Source organism: Xenopus tropicalis, chromosome 6, assembly GCF_000004195.4.
Source record: "Xenopus tropicalis strain Nigerian chromosome 6, UCB_Xtro_10.0, whole genome shotgun sequence".
NCBI classification, from domain to species: Eukaryota; Metazoa; Chordata; class Amphibia; order Anura; family Pipidae; genus Xenopus; species Xenopus tropicalis.
The window spans coordinates 72,760,861-72,783,539 of record NC_030682.2 but is presented as its reverse complement, the minus strand read 5'-3'; the positions used below and the strand labels follow the sequence as shown (position 1 = coordinate 72,783,539).

Sequence of the window (22,679 nt, the reverse complement as noted above, 5' to 3'; positions counted from 1 at the left end):
ACATACAGGCACAAACTGGAAGGTAAGAGTGCACCAGGTATGGGCATTTGCCCTTAAGCACAGGACCAGAAGGTAACAGCTGAGCTTTTTCTTAAAGAGAGTGGGTGAGTGTTCCCTACGGAGGGATTCAGGGATAGAGTTCCAGAGGTAAGGAGCAGCGAGATAGAAAGGTTTAAGACGAGAGAGCGCAGTGGGTGTGGATGGTGTAAAATGACGGAGGCTCTGAGAGGAGCGGAGGAGACGACCAGGAACATGTAGGGAGACCAGTGAAGAAATGTAGTGAGGAGCAGAGGAGTGAAGGGCTTTGAATGTCAACAGAAGGATTTTGTAAGCTATCCTTTGCTTAACAGGCAGCCATGCAAGAGAGTTTAATTGAGGCTGAGCAGGTTCCCTCTTCGGAGAGAGCAGGAGGATCCTGGCAGCAGAGTTTAAGACTGATTGCAGGGGAGAGAGGTGGGAGTCTGGGAGGCCGGTTAACAGGAGATTGCAGTAATCTAAGCGGGAAAGGATAAGGGCATGGATTAGTGTTTTAACTGTCGCTTGTGAAAGAAAGGGGCGTATCTTGGTGATATTGCGGAGGAAAAAGCGGCAGGTTTTGGCAGTGTTATTAATATGGTTAGAGAAGGAGAGGGACTGGTCAAAGATAACCCCAAGGCAGCGTGCAGAATTTACAGGGTTGATGGTCATGCCATCAATAGTAATGGTGAAAGGAGGAGGAGGCCAGGTTTGGGCGGGAAGACCATGAGCTCTGTTTTAGCTAGGTTAAGTTTGAGCTGGCGTTGGTTCATCCAGGAGGAGATAGCCAGGAGGCAGTTACCAATCTGGGTTTGAACATCAGCAGTTAGTGTAGGGGTGTCTAGATATATCTGGATGTCATCTGCATATAAGTGGTATTTAAGACCAAAAGAAGAAATAAGGTCTCCTAGAGAGAGAGTGTACAGGGAGAACAGCAGGGGACCAAGCACAGAGCCCTGAGGCACCCCCACACTAAGCGGAACCGGGGTAGAGGATTTGTTAGCAAGAGCGACAGAGAAGGAGCGGTTAGAGAGATAGGAAGAGAACCAGGATGCTGCTTGATCCCGGATACCCAGAGAATAAAGAATTTGCATAAGAATAGAATGATCGACCGTATCAAAAGCAGAGGAAAGGTCTAGGAGAATGAGAACTGAGTAGCGTCCTTTGGCCTTGGCAGTCTGGAGATGATTTGCCACTCTACATAAGGCCGTCTCAGTGGAGTGCACAGGCCGAAAACCAGACTGCATAGGGTCCAGCAGATTATGGGTGCAGAGGAAGTTAGTGACACGAGAAAAGACAAGACGTTCCAGGAGTTTAGAGGCTAGGGGCAGGAGAGAGACGGGACGGTAGTTAGAAAGGCAGGACGGGTCCAGTGTAGCCTTTTTAAGAATGGGTTTGACACATGCTTGTTTGAAGAGAGTGGGAAAAGTACCAGAAGCCAGAGAGGAATTGAATATGTGGGTAAGAGCTGGAGTAAGGGCAGGGGCACACTGTTTTAGTAGGGATGAGGGCATAGGATCCAGTGAGCAGGTAGTAGGCGGAGAGGAACAGAGAAGCTGAGAAATTTCAGACTCTGTTACGAGATTGAAGGAGCTGAATACGGAGAGAGGAGATTAGGAAGGTTGAGATTACTGGTATCTGAGGGTTGGGAAAATTGTTTGCGGATAGAATCGACTTTGCTTTTAAAGAAGTCAGCAAAGTCCTGGGCGGTGTGTTCAGATAGGATTGATTCATTAGGTGAAGGATGAAGTAGCGCGTTAAATATGGAGAATAAGCGCCGCGGGTTTGATTTATTATTATTTATAAGTGTGTTATAGTATGCTTGCTTGGCCTGGGATAGGGCAGTATTGAGGCACACCATAAGAAATTTATAGTGGAGGAAGTCCGCTTTAACGCGTGATTTCCTCCAAATGCGCTCAGCAGATCGTGCACAGGAGCGCAGAAATCGCGTCTGAGGGTTAAGCCAGGGACGGGGATTGTGGGCACGACTGCGTTGGGGCTGCAGGGGGGCATGGGTGTTAATTGCAGATGATAAAATAGAGTTGTAGGTATTTACCAGTAACTCAGGATCAGAGGAAGCACAGGAGGAGAGGCTAGAACTAAGAGTTAGAGAGAGCAGTTATATCAACCATTCGCGTGTTGCGAATCAGGGTTTTAGGCTGAGAGTTAGAGGGAGAATGAGACACGTGGGAGATAGAAAAGGAGATAAGATGATCTGAAAGAGGAAAAGGCTCACTGTTAAATGTAGATAGATCTAGATTTTTAGAAAAGACCAGATCTAGAAAATGACCATCCTTATGGGTAGCTGTATTAGTCCACTGCCGGAGATCAAAGGAGGAGGTTAGATGGAGAAATCGAGAGGGCCAGGGCTGAGAGGGGTCATCTATATGGCAATTGAAGTCGCCTAAAATGATTGCAGGGGTGTCAGAGCATAGAAAAAAAGAGAGCCAGGATTCAAAGTCAGAGAGAAACGTAGCCAAGGATTTTGAAGAAGGAGGTCTGTAAACAACTGCCACCCGCACAGAGAGAGAAACCTGAAAGTAGGGGGTATAGGGATTAGTTTAAAACGGCAATGAGGGGAGAGCAGAACCCCTCCCCCTCCCCCACGGCCAGTCATGCGGGGAGTGTGAGAGAATGAAAGGCCGCTATAAGAGAGAGCTGCCTCAATAGCATTATCATTCTGAGAGAGCCAGGTCTCTGTTATGGCAAACAGGTGAAAAGACTTGGAGCAAAACAGATCATGAATAAAAGCGGTTTTGTTAGTTACAGAGCGGGTATTGAGAAGGGCACAAGAGAAGGGGAGCTAGGAAGAGGAGAGAGTGGGAATTTGAATAATGTTAAACAGGTTAGCGGTTTGTGAGGGTTTTACCAGAAAAGAAGCATTGCGTGGGCGATAGGAAATGGGTATATGGCAGGGACCAGGATTAGGAGAGATATCGCCTGCGGCAAGTAGTAGCAGTAAGGAGAGAGAGAGGAGGTGTGAGAATGATTTAAAATCGTTATGCTTTTGTGAGGTATTGGTTGGAGGTGCTAGATTTTTCAAAAATGTATAAAGATTGTAAGAGCAGCAGTGTGTAGAATGGAGCAGAGAGGAAGATATTTTTATGGAGTAGGGACAGTCAGCTGGGGGGCTAAAGGAAGAAGTTACCTTTGGAAGCACAAACATGAAAGATAAAACTAATAAGAGCAATGACATTATGCAGGTAAACTGGGTTTTGATTCAAATGGACTGAGGCTGGCCGGTCTTCTACTGTTGCTTCCCTAGTTGTTCCTCCTGTTGCTCCTCTTGTCAAACTCCTTGTTAAACTCCTTTTCCAGTTCACTTGTGAATGATTCACTTTGGAAGGATTCACTTGTGCGCAGAACCCTTTCCCAAATGAGGTTCTTAAGATATAGTAATAGAATCAAATAGATTAACTTATCTTTGTATGATTATAGTTAACAAACATAGCCAGTTCTGGATCAATTGGGTAGCCCTACGACCTTTGTTGCAAGACCTTTTATACCAGGGTTGTTAGCAAACCCCCCAACACCAAGTGCTGACTTGTGCAATATTTGTGTTCAAACTTTTGTCATGAACAAAACTCTTAACTAGACAATTTACTAACTTTGAGAAGGCCTTATTTGTTGCTCAAATAACTTGTACATAGAGTGTATTGTCTATCAGCTGTCTAATTGGACAAAGCAGATGTATATATTGTAAATCCTTATAAAATCAATGGAAAATCCACCGTGCTACAGTGGGTAACAATTTTGCACCTATACTTAATCGGGATGCGCCGAATTCGGGATTCGGCTTGTTTTAGCAGGATTTACCCTGGGCTGGTGCCCCTGTTCAGAGAGAACACCTGCAGCGCTTCCTCTTACCTGTATCGCTTGCGCGCACATGCGTAGTAGAGCGAAAAGCCAAACTTTAACAGAGAAGTCGGATTTTCACTCTACTGGGCATGCACCTATTGTGTTAGTTGCAGAGAAACGAAGCCGGAAGTAGGAAGAGCATCGCTCCAGGTACCCCGGGCTGGTGCTGTTTTCTCCTAACAGGGGCACCAGCCCGGGGTACGAGGTAAGCGATTAAAGTCACTTGGGGGTGCTTAACATTTTAACACCCCCAAGTGACTTGGCCTTTCCTTCTCCTTTAAGGCAGTGCTGTCCAACTTCTGTGGTACTGAGGGCCAGAATTTTTCTGGCCTATTTGGTGGAGTGCTGATAACGGACGCAACTCCCCCTTTTAAACCACACCCATGTTATCACAAGAGCTTTTAAGACCATACCTACATTAATGGTGGTAGCAAAGCAAAAACCCAAATGGTTGGTGCTCACCCTTCATTAATATGTGAAGGAATATTATGTCATATTAAGCCATACCCTTAAATCCATATACCTCTTCCTCCCCTGTGGATAGCACAGCACCCCCCAGCATATAATTACACACCTTAGGGACCGTATAAGAATGCTAACAAACTCCTAGAACAAACCCTTCCGGGTTCACCTCCCACAAGCAGCAAAGGGCAGGCAGAGTATGGCACACACAAGCAGCATAGGTCAGGCAGAGTATCACATGCAGGGATCATAGGGCAGACAGAGTATGGCACACACAGGTAAGGTGAGTATATGAGTATGATGCACACATATGCAGCATAGGGCAGGCACACACAGCATAGGACTGGCAGAGTATGGCACAGAGTTTTGCCCACACAGGGATCATAGGGCAGACGGAGTATGGCACACACAGCATAGGGCAGGCCAAGTATGGCATACACAGGCAGCATAGGGCAGGTAGAGCTGTCTGCCCTATGCTCACTGTATGTGCCATACTCTGGCTGTGTGTTCCAAACTCTGCCTGCCCTATGCTGCCTGTGTGTGCCATACTATGCCTTCCCTACCCTGCCTATTTGTGCCATAATATGCCTGCCCTACCCTGCCTGTGTGTGCCATACCAACAGGCAGCACAGGGCAGGCAGTACATACAGGTGGGGGGCCATGGGCTGTCAGTTGGACAGCAATGAGTTAAGATAGATAGATGAAAGCTCTACAAAGCTTTTAAGACATTTATATCAACCTTTAACCTGATAGAGGTCGCTGGTAGAAAGCCGAAGCAATGCAGGCCTTTCCTCTGGCGACTCCTATTGTTGCCGGTGAAAAGGCATTTCAGAATGGTTAGTTGCCCACAATAGCAGACATCTGTCACGGGCAACTAACACGCTCCATGGGCCATCAGCCCAAAGGGTGTTAATAAATTTTAAGGATTTTTCACCAGCTTTATAATTGCTGTTATACACTGTCTGCAGCTAATAGAGGACAGACAGTTTTTCCGAACTTAGCAAGACACTTATCCAGCTTGTAACAAAGTAACAGGAGAGAACCTTCACGCAGATTCACTGCTTTAGCATATATTTATTTAACCCTTTCACTGCCAGCTGTTTTGGGCAAAGCGGAACTTCTACTGCCAGACCGTTTTTGAACATTTTCACTATAGGGGCCTTTCCTCTGGGGGACTTTTAGTTTACCCAGGAAAACAATATATTGTTTTTTCAGGACAACCTAAGCTTTTAAAATATGGTAGAATTTTTGTGTAATTCCAATTCTGTAACAAGATATAGGCTTCTAAATGTCTAAAAAATGAAAAAAAAAATGTGAATTTTTTTAAAATTGCTTCAAAGCTTCAGTCTATAGTATGTTATCTCCTACAGGTCATAAAGTAACCAGATAAAATACCCTAAATATGAACAGTTTGATGCCCAATATGTATATCAGTTTCTGATACTTCCGACTCCACGACTCCGACTCCTCTGTTTTTAATATGCTAATGTATTTTATACATCCAGGAAGGGGAAGGGGCACTTAAAATACAACTGAACTGATAATAAATAAATAAATAAATGACAATTTTATCTATACTCCTACTCCTAATGATTTCCCTAGAATCCCATAGTCATGTTTAAAGTTTAAGCTAACATTACAGCAATTTTTCAAATGTTTTAAAGCTTCAGTCTTAAAGGAACAGTAACACCAAAAAACAAAAGAGCTTTAAAGTAATAAAAATATAATGCACTGTTGCCCTGCACTGGTAAAACTGGTGTGTTTGCTACAGTAAAACTACTATAATTTATATAATAAGCTGCTGTGTAGCCACGGGGGCAGCCATTCAAGCTGGAAAAAAGGAGTAAAGGCACAGGTTACATAGCAGATAACAGACAAGTTCTGTAGAATACAATAGTGTTTTATCTGTTATCTGCTATGTGCCTGTGCCTTTTGTCCTTTGAATGGCTGCCCCCATGGCTACACAGCAGCTTACTTATATAAACTATAGTAGGGGTTCTGTAGCAAACACCCCAGCTGTACCAGTGCAGGAATGGCTGCCCCTGGGGCTACACAGCAGGTATTTATATAAACTATAGTAGGGGTTCTGTAGCAAACACCCCAGCTGTACCAGTGCAGGAATGGCTGCCCCTGGGGCTACACAGCAGGTATTTATATAAACTATTGTAGGGGTTCTGTAGCAAACACCCCAGCTGTACCAGTGCAGGAATGGCTGCCCCCATACTACACAGCAGCTTATTTATATAAATTATAGTATATTTTCTGAAGTAAACACAGTGCAGGGCAGCAGCACATTATATTTTAGTTACTTTTATACACTTTAATTTTTTGGTGTTACTGTTCCTTTAAACTATTGACTATCCATTCCCTTCACGTATACAAGTATTTCTAGTCCTGCAATTTTTTTTTACTTAATTAGTTATCAGTGAGAGTTAGGCTAGGTTCCCAGTGGGCATTGGGTTCCCTGTAACAGAGGAATACGATGCAGTGGAGCTGCCGCACCTTAACTGTGCCTTACATCCCATTTAGTGAAGCATAAAGTCAATGCAAAGCATGCTTCATGGTCACTCAATGTGTTCGTTTATGTACTGTATGCATTGGGCTTTATTCTTATAGTAGAGAAGTAATTAATTATGACTGTTTGTGAATTGGGACATTTAAACTTGCTTTATTTTTTTTTTTTATTCCCATTTAAATTTAGTCTGAGTCGGTTCATTTTTTCCCAACTCCGACTCCAGGTACCCAAAATTGCCTCCGACTCCTCGACTCCACAGCCCTGCCTATAAACCCCATATTTTTGGGAAGTACACATTCTGACAAATCCAACATGGGTAAAGAGTCCTTTCTACACCAAAGTACCAATCTGCAAAGCTTTCCTTAGTGGTTTAGTGGTTTTAGTGGTTTTAGTTAGTGGTTTTTATGACATTTCAGCAAATCGCATAAAAATGTTGGTTTGTCACTTTTCTCACTTTTGTCACAATTTCTTGCATACAATGGCAAATCACCCCAAATAGGAACACCAGAGGTCTACTGGACAGTTTGATGCCCAATGGTATATCTATGCATAAAGTCTGTGGTGTGCACTGAACCCAAAATGAAAATAGTGCATGTGGATTTCTCGCCAACTCGGCTTTTGCACACAGAGCCCCCTGACAGCGTATTATGTGCTGTAACACCCCCTAACTATACAGAGACCCCCAGAAAACCATATATTTTTGGAAAGTACACATTCTGATGAATTCAAAATAGGTAAAAGTTATTTTTGTACACCAAAGTTACACATGGCAAAGCTATGCGAAAATCAGATCAGGAACACTAAAATAGGGATAAAAATGCAATAAAACCACAAATTGTGCAAATCAATGAAACAACAAAATAAGTCACATGACCGCCATTTTTCCCCTGATACATATCAGTTACATTAAAATCTGCAAACAGCACACACATACACAGACACTTATTCAGCATACATTTCATCAAGAATGCAGTCTCACTTTGATAAAAGTTCTGCTTTGTTTGAGCACTGTAATGGTAAAGCTAAGCTCAGGAGAAAAAAATTGAAGCAGACAGCTAGAGCTGAGTTTCTATGGGAACCAGCAATGCCATCTCTTCACTGGCTGCTAGACTGGAGGGCGTGTTTAGTAATCTGAGCTTAGAACAACTGAGCATGCTCACAGCCAACAGCCAAAGCAAATTCCCGAGTGAGGCGGCCGAGTGGGTTAGAGGAGGAGAAGGAAATCTAAGTGATAAAGGGGACACTGCATCCTTACTATAAGAAGGCTGTTCACCGAATAAACTTTTGTGTGTGGGGTTTACATGTCCTTTAAGAATGTGGCTGCAAAACCTACCACTGTCTCCCAATGGCTCAACCTAGTTAATAAAATGCTACCAATGATCAAACTTAAGTACAAAGCCAGGGTGATTCCAGGAGGATTCCAGATAAGTTTGACAGAGTTTGGGGTCCTTGGGTAGATATCTATCCCATGTCCTAAGTGACATGTTAACTATGTATAAATTATATAAGGGAATCATATAATAACCTTTCTAATGTTTTATTTACCAGTAGGTCCTTACAACGGACACGAGGGCACCCACTCCGTTTAGAAGAAGGGAGGTTCCAATTAAATATTCGGAAAGGAGTTTTTACTGTGAAGTTGTGGAATTCCCTCCCCGAATCAGTTGTACTGGCTGATACATTATATAGCTTTAAGAAGGGGCTGGATGGATTCTTAGCAAGTGAGGGAATAAAGGGTTATGGGAGATAGCTCTTAGTACAAGTTGATCCAGGGACTGGTCCGATTGCCATCTTGTAGTCAGGAAGGAATTTTTTCCCCTCTGCGGCAAATTAGAGAGGATTCAGATAGGGTTTTTTTTGCCTTCCTCTTGATCAACTAGAAGTTAGGCAGGTTATATATAGTCATTATTGTTGAACATGATAGACTTATGTCTTTTTTTCAACTCAACTTACTATGTTACTATGATGGCATCCAGGACCTGGCCAAGGCACCAACAGCAAATTTGGCCCAAACTGTGATGTCCGTGCACAGGTGCATGACGTCATTGCATTGTGCCTGCTGAGAAATTTCCAAACTGAGGAACAGTTCTCTTTACGCTAAGGGGGAAAAATGCATTTTCGAAGTCTCCAAGATTCCCTTCCTCAGCTATATCATCTTTTATATTTATTGGCTTTACCAATTACCACCGGCAATTCATCAAGGGATTTTATTCTCTCATAACTCCGATTCTGGCTCTCATCCAAAAAGGTGGAAAACCTAACATTTGGCCCCAGCAAGCCTTTGAAACCTTTAACTGCTCGAAAGAGTCTTTTGCTTCAACTCCAGTCCAGACCCCTGTCAACCCTTCTTTATTGATGTTGATGCGTCCGATGTTGGAGCTGGAGCCATTTTGTCTGAAAGATAAGCCTCAGATAGGAAGTTACACACTTGTGCTTACTTTTCTAAAAACTTTTCTTTTTCTGAGCAGAACTACAACCTTGGGAACCAAGAGTTACTCGCTGACAAGTTAGCTTTTGAAGAATGGCCTCATCTGCTAGAGGGCACACCACATCCTATCACCATCTTAACCAATCATAAGAATCTGGAGTATATCCAGGCTCTTAAGAGATTGAATCCTCAGCAGGCTCGGGTGGGCTCTTTTCCTTTATATGGTTTAAGTTTTTTTTATTCCTTATTGTCCATGCTCCAAGAACAAAAAGGCAGATGCTCTCTCCAGAAGCTTTATTCCTGAGGATTGCCATAGTGAGGTCTGTGATCCAATTATTCCCCCTACCAGGATTATCGCTTTCCTGATGCCATAATTCGCTTCTTGGATTCAGTCTACTCCGTGTTCTGCGCCTCCAGACACTCCTGTTTAAATTCCTTACGTTCCCCCTGAATTCCTTACATTGTTCCAAGCAAGCCGGACATCCTGGTGTAATAAACACTTTGGATTTGTTGAATTGTCTTGTATGGTGGCTGTCTATGCAGAAAGATGTGAGACTTTGGTGCCTCTTGTTCCATGTGTGCTTCGTAAAGACCATTCACTCTCTCCCATGTGGGTTGCTGCAGCCTCTTCCTGTTACCTCTCATCCATGGTCTCGTTTATCTATGAACTTTATTGTTGGGTTACCACTTTCCAATGACAACACAGTCATATTGACTGGTTATTGACTGCTTAAGCAAGATGGCACATTTCTATCCCTCTATGCAAACTCCCATCTGTGGTGGAACTGTCATCTCTTTATTTGTCACATTTTTTGCCTCCAATAGACATTGTGTCTGATAGAGTCTCCCAATTCATTTCCAAATTCTGGCGTTCCTTGTACAAATCCCTTGGCATCTCTCTCCAATTCTCCACTGCCGAACACCCCCAGTTTAATGGAGCTTCTGAATGGGTAAACCAAGCACTTGAACAATTTTTTAGGTGTCCTATATCTATTTGCCAGGGTGACTAGTCCGACCTTCTTCCATCGACAGAGTTCCCTCATACAAATGCCTATACTGGAAGATCACCTATCACCTATGTCTATGGTCAACATCCCCAAGCTTTTTCCCAGGACTTCCTCCTTTCTGATGTGCCAGCTGCCATTGACTATGTGGCCCATATGTCTGCCATTTGGAGTTTCACTAGATCAAGTTTTGAGAGGCCCAAAAGAACTATGCTGATAGAAAGCATAAATCTTCTCCTCACTACTCTGTTGAGGATAAAGTTAGGAAATCCACCAAGAATAGAATTCTGGACATCATTAACCCAGTGGCTGTCTGACTTTAGCTTCCTCCTGAAATTTGCTTTCCTAATGCTAATGTGTTTCATGTGCCCCTTATTAAGCCTGAAATCTCCAACCATTTCTCCTCTGGACAATCTCCTACTACTCCTGTCATTGTGGATGGCCAGCAAGAGTATGAAATTGAAAAAATTCTGGACTCCGAGGGTCTACAAGGGTTTATTACAGTACCTCATCCAGTGGAAATGTTTTGTTCCTGAAGAATGTTCTTGGGTAAAGCACTCTGATGTGCATGCTCCTCAGTTGGTGTGATAGTTCTTCAGGCAGTTACCGCAAAATCATAGTTAGTGGCCAGGCTCATGATGTCATCACATCAGGAGTACACCAGCTTCCTCCTTGGTGCCAACTCCAACCTGTAACCTGCTAGACTGTGACATTAAAGGAGAAGGAAAATCATTTTAGCATTTTACTGGCAATAGATTTGCCACATTATTGCCACCTTGAACACTATTTATTCTGCAGAAAACTTTATGATACCTCTGTAAAGAGCCATAGAGACTTTCTCTAATTGCAGCTGCCATTTTAGCTTGGTGTTCATAGGTTGATGTTTGCAGTCTAGTTGTCATAGCTCAGATCACACATTCCTAAGGGTGGGGGAGTGAGGAGAGAACTGAGCAAACTCTGGCCCTGGGAATGAAGGATTTTTCTGAGAGAGGAAGTGAGATACTCTAAGAACATGTTTACAAAAAAGAAACCAGAAATCCTGTGTTTCTTTTAATAGCGAACTTAGTGCAGCATTACTGTAAGTGCTTATGGACCTTTACATGGACCTTTAATTTAAAGCTTACTTAGTTTTTACCTTTTCCTTCTTCTTTAAGCTTGGTCACTACCTGCTTGCAGGCTTCCACCTGATAGCTCTGGTCTCAGATTACAGCAGGAAGGGGAGGATGCAGAAGGAGAGGGGAGTCAGCTGCTCATGCACAAGCCTGAGCCTTTGGGGTTTGAGCTAAGAATATGAAGTCTGATGCAGAAGCTCATGTGTATAGAATAGAAGGAAAGAAATGTCATGTTTCTTTTCACAGCGGGTTTAGAGCAACAATACTGTGTTTTTGCCTGTATTTACATAGACATTTTTAAAGGACAATGAAAGGTTAATATAAATTAAGAGTAAGTCTAAAGGCATTCTTTTCAAGTACTTACTGCATATCTAAATTCCCAGATCCCTGCTTGCTTCTCTGAGATATGGTGCTGGCAGCCTACAGCAGTGTGAAGACTACAGTGACATCACTGAAATGTCTCTCCCCTTCCTGTAGGCTGCCAGCGGCAGCCTTCCTATTCTCTGAGCATGTGTGTAACTTGATCCTGTCTGCTGTTCTGAGCTACACATGCCCACCAGCCAATCAGAAGCGGATCTGGCAGAGTGGAGGGGGGGGGAGGGAATGAAACACGTGTGCAGTATGAAGCAAGGAGGGAAAGAAAGGGAGAATACCTTTTTAGAGATGGCTGCCTGTTCTAGAAAATGTGAAGTAAGTGTGACTGAGTAAATATTTGATTAGGTGAGCCAAAAGTGTGGCGTTTTTACAACAATGGGAGTACTATCGAGCAGTATGCTTTTTAAATTTTGACTTGCATTCTCCTTTAAAATATATATTTTTTTTAACATTACTTAGTTTACTCCTTTCCTTCTCTTTAGAATTCGCTGTAGGGTTTCTTGGCAAGTACTGGTTGTTTCCAACACGTGACAACAATCAGTGGTATTCTTCATATTTCTGTGTTGTAGGCTAGGGTTAGCAAGACAAAAAAAGCCTTAACTCCCAAAGAAAAAAAATCCAAGCTTGCTAAAATTTGCAAAAAAAAAGTATACCTACTCCCCCACAAAAAAATGTTTTTATATTAAAATTAGTTAAAAATTATTAAAACCAAGGTTGAAGAATTTTCCCATTATTCAAAAAGATGTGTGGTACAAAAATAACAAAGCACCTTATCACAAGACCACCATACCCAGAGTAAAGCATGGTGGAGGCAGCAGCAGCAACTGCTGCTTTAGGCAAGGTAGATGGAATCATGAATAGCTCTAAGTATCAGACTTTTATCACAACTCCTTCAAGCATCTGCTACAAAGCTGAACTTCTCTTTTCAGCATGACAACAACCCAAAGCATACATCTATATCAACAAAGAAGGATCAATCTTCTGGAATGGCCCAGTCAGATTCTGGATTCAGATATTAATTACTTAATGTTAATTACTTAATGTTACTGGTCTTTTCTTGAGAAAGGACCCATCTGACGCTTTCCTAAATAAACATTCTGGAGAGAATAAGTACTTACGGAAATGAGCTCTATTTATTTTCTCTCCTGCAAAGTAAACAATTTTTATTAGATTTTATATTATATGTGCCTCTGGTAAAGGCCAGGTTTGATAATATCCTTATTTTGGAGAAACTCGCAAGCCAGAAAAACGGCAATAAAAAAAACTATTTAAACTCTGGATTTACATAGTAACATAGTAAGTTTGATTGAAAAGAGATGTACATCTGTCACATTCAACCATAATGCCTATATATAACCTGCCTAACATCATCCCAGGTGCATGACCTTACAGTTATCCACATTAAATCTCATCTGCCACTTAGCTGCCCAGATTGCCAGTTGGTCAAGATCCTGCTGCAAGGATGCCACATTGTAAGATTTTTGCCTATATATAATAATATAATATTAATAATCACCCCTCTTACTAGGGTTCCGATTCTTTTGAGAAGCAGACAAATAATCCACACCAATAAATGTATATTAAAATGAATACAGTATATTGAGTAGCAAATCAATGGATTGTTACAATTAAAGGATTAGTTGACGCACAACAATATATTTACATTATTTACATATACAGATTAATAATAAGTCTACATTATTATAGCTACAGATAAACAAAGAACATGGTGGTCTGGTTCCTCTTCTCTAACCATGGCCTCCTCATGTCTGTCTCACATCCTGCCCGGTCACTACTGATGCAGTCCTCCACCCAGGTTCGTCCTTTTACCCAGGTTCATCCTCCACCCAGGTTCCTTCCTTGACTACTGTCCAGCCCACATTTATACACATTTCAGCCACTGCCCCCCGCATACCAACTGATCAGATGGGGTTGATAAAAACCACACCTTGCCCATTGTTCAGTAACTGTTGAGTTTTATGACTTCTTGCAGACATACTGTCCCACCACCATCTACAGAAAAACCCTTTGATATGGAGATTTGGCTTCAGGTGTAACTTGAACAACTGGTTTATAGTGATCAGTAGAACTCCCCTCTACACAGTGTATAACACATAAATGTGTATAGAGACACAAACACACACACACACATATATGTACACACACACATACACTCACCAAAAGGATTATTAGGAACACCTGTTCAATTTCTCATTAATGCAATTATCTAATTATCCAATCACATGGCAGTTGCTTCAATGCATTTAGGGGTGTGGTCCTGGTCAAGACAATCCTGAACTCCAAACAATGTCAGAATGGGAAAGAAAGGTGATTTAAGCAATTTTGAGCGTGGCATGGTTGTTGGTGCCAGACGGGCCGGTCTGAGTATTTCACAATCGGCTCAGTTACTGGGATTTTCATGCACAACCATTTCTATGGTTTACAGAGAATGGTGTGAAAAGGGAAAAACATCCAGTATGTGGCAGTCCTGTGGGCGAAAATGCCTTGTTGATGTTAGAGGTCAGAGGAGAATGGGCCGACTGATTCAAGCTGATAGAAGAGCAGCTTTGACTGAAATAACCACTTGTTACAACCGAGGTATGCAGCAAAGCATTTGTGAAGCCACAACACGCACAACCTTGAGGCGGATGGGCTACAACAGCAGAAGACCCCACCGGGTACCACTCCATCTCCACTACAAATAGGAAAAAGAGGCTCCAATTTGCACAAGCTCGCCAAAATTGGACAGTTGAAGACTGGAAAAATGTTGCCTGGTCTGATGAGTCTCGATTTCTGTTAAGACATTCAAATGGTAGAGTCAGAATTTGGCGTAAACAGAATGAGAACATGGATCCATCATGCCTTGTTACCACTGTGCAGGCTGGTGGTGGTGGTGGTGTAATGGTGTGGGGGATGTTTTCTTGGCACACTTTAGGCCCCTTAGTGCCAATTGGGCATCGTTTAAATGCCACGGCCTACCTGAGCATTGTTTCTGACCATGTCCATCCCTTTATGACCACCATGTACCCATCCTCTGATAGTGCTGGGCGGTATACCGGTTTAACCGGTATACCGGTTTTTAAAAAAAAAAAACCGGTATGAGTTTTAAACATACCGCTATACCGGTATGCGCGCCTCCTGCTGTTTTTCTCCAATCACATCCGGGTTGCGCCCGTGCGTACGTGACGTCGGTGCGCATGTGACGTCAGCGCGCACGCGACGTCGCTAGGACGCATCGCTGGAGCTGGAGGAACCACAAGTTGGGTAAGTTCTGCTGGGGGGTTGTGGTTGGGGGGGCTGGGGGGGTTGTGGCTGAGGTTGGGGGGGCTGGCTGGGGGGGTTGTGGCTGGGGCTGGGGGGGTTGTGGCTGGGGCTGGGGGGGTTGTGGCTGGGGTGGGGGGGGTTGTGGCTGGGGTTGGGGGGGCTGGGGTCGGTGTTGGGGGGGTGGCTGGGGTTGTGGGGGGGCCACCAATATTATTTATTTTTTATTTATATACCGTCAAATACCGTGATACCGATATAATTTTGAAAAATACCGTGATATAAATTTTTGGTCATACCGCCCAGCTCTATCCTCTGATGGCTACTTCCAGCGGGATAATGCACCATGTGGAATCATTTCAAATTGGTTTCTTGAACATGACAATGAGTTCACTGTACTAAAATGGCCCCCACAGTCACCAGATCTCAACCCAATAGAGCATCTTTGGGATGTGGTCGAACGGGGGCTTCGTGCCCTGGATGTGCATCCCACAAATCTCCATCAACTACAAGATGCTATCCTATCAATATGGGCCAACATTTCTAAAGAATGCTTTCAGCACCTTGTTGAATCAATGCCATGTAGAATTAAGGCAGTTCTGAAGGCGAAAGGGGGTCAAACACCGTATTAGTATGGTGTTCCTAATATAATAATATATATATATAATATATTGGTTTTTTTTTTTTACAACATCCTGGATAGAATTGACTCGGCTGCAGAGTTTTGTGCCGTCTGCAAACACTGATGCATTGCTTATAAAACCCTCCCCTAAGTCATTTATGAACAAGATAAACGAGAGTGGACCCAGTACAGAACCCTGAGGGACCCCCCTGAGAACCTTACTCCAAGGAGAGAATGTACCACACTCTAACAACCACACTCTGTACCCGATCCTGTAGCCAGTTTTCTATCCATGTGCAAACGGCTTCACTAAGACCAATAGGCCTTAGTTTAGAAAGCAGTCATTTGTGGGGAACGGTATCAAATGCTTTGGCAAAATCCAAATAGATTATATCTACTGCATTTCATTGATTGTATAAAGAAACATATCACACTTACTTTACCCCCTTCCCCTCAGAAGTTACCTTCTCATAATCTTCCCTAGCTGTACCTTAGCCAAAAGCAATGACAGAAAAAAATGTAAATTATAACTAAGCTATCATTTTTTTCAATGTTCTTGTCTATTTATTCAATCTCCAATGTCATGTTTTTATTCAGAAGCAAAACAGAAACAACAACTGCACTTTTCCTCTAATATGCTGAATTATTAGTTTGGTGGTATGCACACTTATCATACAAAAACCTGCTTGCATATATTTTGTCACTAAACTGTTTCTGATTTTGTTTTCGACTTCTATGTATAGATTGCAATTTTAGGCTGATGCCACACGTGGCGTTTTTACGCTGCGTTTTTTCTCAGCCTAAAAATGCCACACAAGCCACACATCCCCTGACTATGGCGTTTTTCAGCCTAGTACTGGTGACGTAGCAAATCCCGTTTCCCATGGTGCTAATAGTGCGAAATAGTAAAAAACGCTGCGTATTTCCGCTAGGTCTGGCAGCTGCCTTTGTGTATACATAGGAATAGGTTGCTTTGCAAATACTGGTGTATTTCGGCCAATGCTTGAAAAATCCGTGCTAAGGCGTTTTCTAGCGTATTTCCGCATTGTGTGGTTTGCTTTGAGTCTTTTCAAGTTATTTCTATGGATGATGATATTGTGCGTTTTTCAGCCGCTGAGAGAATTAGAAAATACGCAGCGTAAAAACGCCACATCTGGCATTAGCCTTATATTAAAGGTGGAATAAGTTCTGACAGGATTTATCTACGTTTTTTTTATATGCCATGTAGTTGACACGTTGCTAAATAGTTGCAGCTTTAGCCACAACTGAGCTTTCACTACCACCTAATTAAAGCCAATTGTTACAGCTGATACATTAGTTCTGCCATTTCTATATCATTTCTGCCATTTTCTATGATGCCAAGTATCTTGGTATTCCCCTTTTTTCTATGTCTTTCCCCCTTTGCAGGTTTTGTCCAGACTCTTGACTTCAGAAATCATATCTGAGATAACGAGGGAATTACCTTTGACAGTCTGGTTGCCTTTCCTCATCATCAATTGTCCTTCTTTAGGCTGATGCCACATGCGGCGTAGGGCTGATTTTTTCGTAGGGCTGATTTTTTCGCAGGGCTGATTTTTTTGCAGGCACATGTAGCCGATATACGCACGAAAACGCGAGAGAATGCAAAGTCTCGCGTTTTCATGCGTATATCGGCTACATGTGCCTGCACCCGAGCGTATCCCATTCATTCGGGTGCAGGCACAAGTAGCAGGCGTAGGGCTGAATTTTCGGCAAGCGTTTTTCCGCTTGCTGAAAAAATCAGCCCTACGCCGCATGTGGTATCAGCCTTACACTGTTCGCATAGTAAAAAATTCTACTATTGAACCAACAAATGTATTTGTTTTATTTTTAATATTGGTGTGGAGGCAGCTTTCTTGCAGCATTGTGCCTGAGTTTGAGCTTTTAAAAAGAGGCAGCACTACACATTAGAGCTGCTTTCAGTTATGCTACGGTTTCTCCTACTCCCTCCTAACTGGAGGAGTTCCAAGCCAGACTTGGATTTCAATGCAAGATTCTGCTGAAGAAGGTCTATTAACACCCATCCTGTCTTCAAAGAGTTCATCAGTGACATCTACAGAGACCTTCTGGGACAATCCGTCATCTATTTAGATGATCTTGTTTTTTCCAAGAATTTAGTCAGCCATAGAGCCCAGGTGTAAAAAGTGTTCTTGTGATTGAGGGAGAATTCTCTTTACACTAAGCTTGAGAAATGCATTTTTGAAGTCCCCAAGATTCCCTTGCTCTGCTCTATCATCTGTTAGGAAAGGTTTGAAATGCCAAAGACTCTGCAATTCAGAATTGGCATTTTCTACCAGCTCCAAGGCTATACAGAGATTTATTTGCTTTGCCAATTACTACAGTTTATCAAGGGGTTCTCTCTTCACATAGCTCCTACCCTGGCTATGTTCCAAAAAGGTGTAAAACCTAACACTTGGCCCCTGCAATTCTTGGAAGCTTTTAACTCCTTAAAGGTGTCTTTTGCTTCAGCTCCAGTCCTCGGACCTCCTGACCCCTGTCTATCCTCTATTGAAGCTGAGCTAGAGCCATTTTGTTGGGGGTATCAGAGGGAGCTGAATCCTTATGGGTTGAGCTTCTCACAGATAGTAAAAACTAATTGTAGGGGTATGCTATAGACCCCCTAATGTAAGTGAGGAGGAGGCGGCTCAGCTCCTGTTGCAAATAGAAAGGCTGCTAGTTTGGGGCAAGTTATAATAATGGGGGATTTTAATTATCCTGATATTGACTGGAGCCATAGTACTGCCAGGACAATAAATGGTAACAAGTTTATAAACTTGCTGCATGACAACTTTATGTCACAGGTTGTTGAGGAGCCAACCAGGAACCATGTTAAATTGGATCTAGTGATCTCTAATGACCCGGAACGTATAGCAAATGTGCAAGTGCTTGAACCCCTGGGTAATAGTGACCATAATGTTATTTCATTTGATGTTTGGTGAAGGAAACAAATTTACACTGGGGCAAAAAAGACACTGAATTTTAGAAAAGCAAATTTTATCTCCTTAAGGGCAGCGCTTCAGGGCATAGAGTGGGGCATTATGTTTTCTGATAAAAACACAGAGCAGAAATGGTTGTCATTTAAAATGATATTAAATCATTACTGTTCTCAATTTATTCCATTAATAAGAAAAAGTAGAAGTGTTAAGAATCAACCTATGTGGCTTAACACTGAGGTAAAGAAGTTAATAGGGGAAAAAAAAGGAAAGCTTTTAAGAAATATAAGTCAGAGGGGACAGTATCTGCGTTTAATGAATATAAACACTATAACGTGTTGTAAATCGGCAATCCGGAAGGCAAAGATAGAAAATGAGGTGCACATTGCACAGAGGCCAAGACTAACCCCAAAAAGTTTAAGTATATTAATAGTAAAAAGATGCAGGTTGAGGGTGTGGCCCCATTGAGATATGGTTACAGCGCATACAGAAAAGGCAGATGTCATTAACCAGTTCTTCTGTGTATACAGTAGAGGAGCCAGAGGGCCAATCCCACCCAATTGCTGCTCTGTTGCCTCAACTATGCAGTGGTTGACAGACCACAACTATGTTGTGCTTAAAGGACAAGGAAAGTCAAAATCTATTAAGCACACTATTAAATAGTACTACTATTGCTGTGTAAAAACGCTATAATTCTGGTTTGCCTAATAAAAGATTTACAGATACACGAACAAGAAACTACATACTTTTTGCAGTGAACGGCGCCGCCATCTTGTCCAGCATGTCTGTATGGGCTATTGCTGAAAAGCACAGACCCCCCCTCTGATCCCCGCATCTGCCGACTCACAACTCACCCCCCCACTCTGATTCCAGCACCTGCCAGCTCGCAAAACAACACCGCCGCCACCTCCCACTCCCCATCCCCCGCTCTGATGCCATCGCCTGCCGGCTCACAACTCACCGCCTCCGCCCCGCCACCCCCCCCTTTCCCCTGCTCGACAATTATAATATTTAGGGCAGGGGTACAAGCTGTTATCTAATGAGGGGACCCTGTTGTGAGTTAGTGACATTGGTGACAAACATACAAACATCCGTTGACCTTTTGCTCATGATCAGTTGGCTCTTAAAGTAAAAATATGATACAACGGGATTCATTAATCCTTTCATTTAAGTGCCTGCAATTATTCTGACTTATGTAATGTTATACGGTGGGGGTGATGGTGACAGCTTGTCATGTAAGCAACAAATGGTCACTATAAGGCACTGAATTGGGCTCCCCGCATCTGCCGCCTTGCTTCTTGCTTCTCCTCCTGATGGTTGTCCTCGTCTGCGTCGCCATAGCAACCAGACGCTCCTTATGTGTGCGCATATGCAAGTTAAGGATCTGGTCCTATTGTCAGTGCAGGAGTGAGGCATTGTGGGAATCTTCTCTACCCAGCTCAGCGTTTTTTTTTTCCTGTTTGGTTTCTGATCTTCTGAACAGGTGAAATATGGGGAGACTTAAGGGCACTATTTAGACAACTTAAGGTATGCCTGCAACTTAAGATTAACTCTTTATTAGCCTTTCCTTCTCCTTTTATAGGGTTACACAAGATAAATGTAAACAAGGCACCTGGGCAAGATGGGAGTACACCCTCGGGTACTTAGAGAGCTAGGGTCAGATTTACAGTGGCCTTTGTTTCTGATATTCTCAGACTCGCTTTCATCAGGTATGGTACCTAGGGATTGGAAGAAGGTGAATGTCATTCCTATATTTAAAAAAGGAGTAAGATCTCCGTCTGACAATTATAGGCCTGTAAGTTTGACATCTGTGGTGGGCAAGTTAAGGCTTGTTAAGGATCACACACAAAATTATGTACTAGAGAATGCCATTATGAGCAGTAATCAGCATGGCTTTATGAAGGACAGGTCATGTCAGACCAATTTAATTGCTTTTTATGATGAGGTAAGAAGCTGGACAGTGGGGGTGCAGTAGATGTGATCTATTTGGATTTTGCCAAAGCATTTGATACCGTTCACCACAAACGACTGCTTTCTAAACTAAGGTCTATTGGTCTTAATAAAGTTGTTTGCACAAGGATAGCAAACTGGCTACAGGATCGGGTACAGAGGGTGGTTGTTAATGGTACATTCTCTACTTGGAATAAGGTTCTCAGTGGGGTCCCTCAGGGTTCTGTACTGGGTCCACTTTTGTTTAACTTGTTCATAAATGACTTGGGGGAGGGTATTACAAGCAATGTTTCAGTGTTTGCAGATGACACTCAGAATTGACTGGTCTGCAGAGTTTTATCTGTGGCATCCTTGCAGCAGGATCTTGACCAACTGGCAATCTGGGTGGCTAAGTGGCAGATGAGATTTAATGTGGATAAATGTAAGGTCATACACCTGGGATGTAAAAATATGCAAGCCACTTATACTCTTAATGGGACTGCACTAGGCAAATCCATAATGGAGAAGGACCTTGGAGTCCTTGTAGATAATAAAGTTGGCTGTAGTAAGCAATGCCAGGCAGCAGCAGCTGCAAGGGCAAACAAGGTTTTGAGCTGAATTAAAAGGGGTATAGGTTCAGGGGAGGAGGGGGTTATTCTTTACAGAGCGCTGGTAAGGCCCCATCTAGAATATGCTGTTCAGTTTTGGTCTCCAGTGCTCAAACGGGACATTATTGAGTTAGAAGAGAGAAGGGCAACTAAGCTGGTAAAGTGTATGGAACGTTTCATTTATGAAGAAAGACTGGCCAAGTTGGGTTTGTTTACACTGGAGAAGAGGCGCTTAAGAGGTGACATGATAACTATGTATAAATATATAAGGGGATCATATAATAACCTCTATAATGCTTTATTTACCAGTAGGTTCTTCCAAAGGAAATGAGGGCACCCACTCCGTTTAGAAGAAGCGAGGTTCAATTTAAATATTCGGAAAGGATTTTTTACTGTGAGAGCTGTGAAGTTGTGGAATTCCCTCCCCGAATCAGTCATGCTGGCTGATACATTATATAGCTTTAAGAAGGGGCTGGATGGATTCTTAGCAAGTGAAGGAATACAGGGTTATGGGAGATAGCTCTTAGTACAAGTTGATCCAGGGACTGGTCCGATTGCCATCTTGTAGTCAGGAAGGAATTTTTTCCCCTCTGCGGCAAACTAAAGAGGCTTCAAATGTGGTTTTTGCCTTCCTCTTGATCAACTAGCAGTTCGGCAGGTTATATATATAGGCATTATGGTTGAACATGATGGACGTATGTCTTTTTTTTTCAACCCAACTTACTATGTTACTATGTTAATTGTGACATTTTCTTGAGGGCACGCTAAATCCCTTCACATAATTACCATTAGAATCTAGAGTTTATCCAGGCTCTTAAAGGAACAGTAACACCAAAAAATGAAAGTGTATAAAAGTAATTACAATATAATGTACTGTTGCCCCGCATTGCTACAACTTGTGTGCTTGCCTTAGAAAGACTACAATAGTTTATATAAGTAAGCTGCTGTGTAGCCATGGGGGCAACCATTCAAAGGAGAAAAGGCACAGGTTACTTAGCAGATAACAGAAAAAAAACCCCATTATATGGGGCTTATCTACTAGTTATCTGCTATGTAACCTGTGCCTTTTCTCCTTTTTTCCAGCTTGAATGGCTGCCCCTGTGGCTACACAGCAGCTTATTTATAAAGTAGCTTTCTGTAGCAAAAACACTAGTTTTTTGCAGAGCAACAGCACATTATATTTTGATTACTTTAAAACATAAGTGGCACTGTTCTTTTCACTGTGTTTAATCCCAGGGCTGTGGAGTCGGAGTCGAGGAGTCTGAGGCAATTTTGGGTACCTGGAGTCGGCAAAAAATGAACCGACTCCTACTAAATTTAAATGGGAATAAAAAAAAAAAATAAAGCAAGTTTAAATGTCCCAATTCACACAGTCATAATTAATTACTTCTCTGCTATAAGAATAAAGCCCAATGCACGCAGTGCATAAACAAACACATTGAGTGACCATGAAGCATGCTTTTCATTGACTGTATGCTTCACTAAATGGGACGTAACGCACAGTTAAGGTGCGGCAGCTCCACTGCGTTGTGTTCCTCT

At 42.6% G+C, this 22,679-nt stretch overlaps 1 protein-coding gene across 6 annotated transcripts in view; it reads left to right on the top strand.

The window, feature by feature from the left end:
• Window positions 1-22,679, top strand: part of fastkd3 (FAST kinase domains 3) — a 177,612-nt gene that overhangs the window by 1,175 nt on the left and 153,758 nt on the right. The gene's annotated exons all lie outside the window — the stretch shown is intronic.